This window comes from Triticum dicoccoides, chromosome 3B (genome assembly GCF_002162155.2).
Source record: "Triticum dicoccoides isolate Atlit2015 ecotype Zavitan chromosome 3B, WEW_v2.0, whole genome shotgun sequence".
NCBI classification, from domain to species: Eukaryota; Viridiplantae; Streptophyta; class Magnoliopsida; order Poales; family Poaceae; genus Triticum; species Triticum dicoccoides.
Genome location: NC_041385.1, coordinates 378,711,152 through 378,715,619, shown reverse-complemented (window position 1 = coordinate 378,715,619; position 4,468 = coordinate 378,711,152). Strand labels below are relative to the sequence as shown.

The 4,468-nt window shown below is 38.8% G+C and overlaps 1 pseudogene; it reads right to left on the bottom strand.

Annotated features, from left to right (window-relative positions):
- LOC119279544 overlaps positions 1-4,468 on the bottom strand; it is a 6,779-nt pseudogene that overhangs the window by 1,306 nt on the left and 1,005 nt on the right.

Sequence of the window (4,468 nt, the reverse complement as noted above, 5' to 3'; positions counted from 1 at the left end):
TGTATTGCCTTTTCAGTTTTGAAAAAAATAAAAGAAAATGATAAAAAGTTCAAAAATTAAAATCCTTCGAGATGTAGTTATGTTTTGCAAAAAAGTGTTATGAAAAAAATTAAAATCCTACTAGTTAGGGAAATTTAAAAACATAAATTTCGGCATGTTTTGCAAAAAAAAAGTGTTATGAAAAAGTAAAACGACTATAACTTTTGCATACGATGTCGAAAAAAAGTGCAATATATCAAAATGTTCAGAACGAAAAGCCGGTTCCGATTTCAACGGTCGTAGGCTGTTTTGAAAAAAAAATTAGAATCCTCAAATTCTGAAAGGAAAAAAAGTTATGCTGAAATTTCAGTTTTTTAGAAATTTGGTCAAATCTGGTCAAACTGTGATCAAACTATGGTCAAACTACTTATTCAAGAAATATTAATGTTACTAAATAATTATTCAAGAATATTAGTGTTACTAAGTAATGATTTCAGTTTTTTTGAATTTTGGTCAAATCTGGTCAAATTCTGGTCAAACTATGGCCAAACTACTTATTCAAGAAATATTAGTGTTATTAAATAATTATTGTTTTCTAGAATAATAGTTTCAAACTCAAACGGTGAAACGTGTGACTTCATGCTCAAGCTAAACTCCTAAGGGTTAATATGATTGATTGCTTACTATTGTTAGGAAAACAACAAGTGCAGACTTGGAAACAAGGGGGAATAGAACTCGAAAGTTAAGCGTGCTCAGGCTGAAGTAGTGAAAGGATGGGTGATCGGAAGTTAGACGATTGGAATGAGTGCTCCACACTTGAGCAGTGATGAGTGGTGATTAGAGATTAAATCGGAAAAAATCAATTTTTTCAAAAAAAATCAATAATTTCGTTTAGTCTTGATTAGGTCCCCCGATGCGGGCTCGTGTCACGTGGTGGGCCTTTGGTATCGGGCCGTGTTGAACCGGGACTAAGGGGGGGCTTTAGTCCCCACCCTTTAGTGACGGTTGCAGAACCGGGACTAAATGTCCTTACGAATCGGGACTAAAGCCCGATTCTACACTAGTGATAGAAAGGTCGCCACAGGGGGACGGCAATGGTAGCTTTGGTGAATCGTCACATGTGGCATAGGTGAGCTTACCCATGAAGTTGTCCATGGACAAGCTCCGACAATGCCGAGATTTGGCTTCGTCCTTCCTCTCCACTGAGGTCGATTGGCTCTCGCCTTCATTCTCGCTGCTCTTAGTCGCGCGGGCAGCGCGGGTGCCACTGGCACGGCTGTGACTGTCACGGTCGTCGTGGCGGTCCTTGGAGGAGTTGAGCGCGTCCATCCCATCCAGGGCCATGTAGGCGTTGACAAGGTCATACAGCCGCTACTGGTAATTACTAGTAGCGCTTCTCACTGCCCGCGCTACTACTATTATTCAGTATTCTATTTCTTTTTAATTTTAGGTCGTATTCATACACCTTTATACAAGTTTTCATACAGTAGCAATTTAGTGATTGTTTTTACATTATAACGAGTTATTAAATCACTAGGTGAAAGAACCGCGGATTAATTTCAAATGGATGGATCCTAAGTGACCAAGTCATGGATTATCGTGATAATCCATGACTTGATCACTTAGGATCCATCCACTTGAAACTAATCCACGGTTCTTTCACCCAATGATATAATAACTCATCATCATCATCATTCTCATCATCATCATCATCATATTAATATAAAAACACTTGCATCATATCGTCACCAACACTAGCTAATGATCATCATAGTTATTACCACCAACACTATTTAATCATCATAGTCATAGTGTAACTATCTAATCACCACCAACACTAGCTAATAATAATCATCATAGTCATCACCACCAACACTTATTCTAGCTAGCTAATCACTCATGCTGCTCTCTCTCGGGTAAAATAGCATAGAACATGTGCAGCACTCCTGATTCATCATATTGGAGCATGCGGATGAACATGTCTCTTAATTGTGGGCTACGCTTTTGATTGTTGTCCCCTAGTACTTCTCTGCGATTATTCACAATTTTGCTCCAGTCTTTGACTATTAAGACTTGCTCGCTTTTAGAAATCCTGAATGCACTCATGTGCAATGTAGGATGTCTTGGCCGTAAGCTAACCATGGACATGCGACCTTTAGCCTCGATCCATTGAGGCACAACTATCATCGGGGGTCTCTGTTGAAGAACATCGAAGTAACATACTTAGCAATGAAGTTTAGCTAAAAATAATAATGTATGCAAAAGATGCACTGAGGATAAATAGTAAAAATCTTACCATCTTTCGTAAATAGATGTGACCATAGTTCAGTACGAACACTATTGGTCGCACGTTTTGAGTACTAAGATTTTCAAGTTCAGGAAAATAATTTATCTTGACAGTATGAAGATCCTCAAGCCATGAAACATAGTGACTTATCTCCTCGCGGTTTAGTTCAGCCCCGGGATAGTAGTAGGTCATGTCTACCAAACGCCGGACATGTTTGCTTGAATGGAAATAAGTTGTCAATAGAAATTAATTGTCAACTATTTTTGAATAAACAATATCCAAGACATAAATATGGTTGAGAAACTCACATAATGGTAGAACAGGAGGCGTCTGCACATCGACCCAGATGTCGATATTACCTTCAATATCATCTTCCGGACGAATATCAAAGGTGATAAGCATATCAAGCTCAAATGCATAAGCCTTGCATAGTGCTCTCCATTTTTTGCATTCAAAATGGGTGTAGGTGTCTGAATTGTATAATTTTGCGTCAAAAGTATAACCATGCTCGGTCCTCAAGTTAACTCTTTTTACCTCCATAGTTTCCATAGTACTGAAACCAACCTTATCCAAGACATACATTCTTGCATGGCAGGGGATACGCGAGTAGTATATTAAAAAATGAAAATTATAAGTTGAACCAAAAGAAGCAGAAGTCATGCTTAATTACGAAAAAAGACTTGTCGTTGTGACTTAATGTATCCACTTCGAAGGTGTCATCCAGCTTGATGCTGAAGAGCCTACCACCAACTAGGTGAGGCATGTCGCAAAGGTCGTGCTCGTCTTCGCAGTACCCGCACATACCGAATTCCTTTTCGTTGTCTGACATTTCCTATGTTCATAGTTGAAACATTAATTAAAAATCAACCAAAGGCAACTACCAGGAAACTCAACACACAGATCACTATTACTCAATATGCAACGAGTTGACTTCAGGTCTCTCGAGTCTTCCTTTCTAAACTCTCATCTCACGTATATGGTGGGCACTCCCTCTCTGATATTGCGACCGTCGGTGATGGTCGCTACTCCTCCTTTCCCTAGTGCGTTACAAATATCTAGCACAAGGAAAAGAAGGAGAAGTGACCCCCATGACAACAGTCGGCATTCTTCTTCTCTCATATATGGTGGACACTCCCTCACCTATTTTTCGACCGTCGATGATGGTCGCTACTCCTTCTTCCCCTAGTGCATAACAAAGGTCTAGCACAAAGAGAAGAAGGAGAAGCGACCCCTACAACAATAGTCGGCATTCTTCTTCTAGCACAAGTATGGAGCCCCGACAAACTTAAAGTCAACTCAAAATGTCGCTTAATTCTCTTTCTAGCAAATCCGGGCACAAGTCATGCTTAAATTCACAGAAAAATCCGGCATGACCTTTGCTAAAATAGGACATATCGAGAGCCTGAAATTTGCCGGAACGGAAATGAATCAACACTCAGGAAAAACATAGGTCACTCGGATTTTCCCTGTGATACAAAGATGTCCATACACATATGACGATGCTTAACTTGCAATTCCATCTGGATCAATTATCATAAGCATTCACACATGAGCTCACCGACTCAATACCATAGTTCTACTCTACCGAACACACCGAGGAGTAGAGAAGGAGGAGATGGACTTTTAGCTCACCGACTCGGGTGTAGAGGAAGTAGCTACAGGTAGCCCCGATGACGATCACTCCAAGGAGACACGACTCTACAAAGCCTGCATATTCCACCGAGAGAATTTTAGATCATCAAATCTCATATAGCATTCTTTGATGACAAAGTGATAATGACATAAAAATAATTAAATTTTCCAATACATTACTATATTGAAAAACAAAATTACAAAAAAAATCTATACCTATTCACTAGTTTCTATCCTATTCAAAAAGCTATTTTATATTCAAAAAATATTCCCTAGTTTTCTATTACTAAAATTTTCTAGTTCTAGCCCTAACAAACTATGTCTAAAATATCCTAGTTCTAGCCCTAACATTTACTAAAAATACCTTAGTGAAACCCTAAATTATTTTGTATATAAACCTAACATAGCTAAATTAAGCACTTACTAAATAAACTACTTCTATTAAGTACTTACTAAACAAACTAAATTAAGCACTTACTAAAAACAGCAAATAAACTACATTATCAGTGAGGAGAGATGGAGGGAGGAGGGACGAGGAGGAGAGAGGAGAGAGAAGTAGGGGGTGGGAGG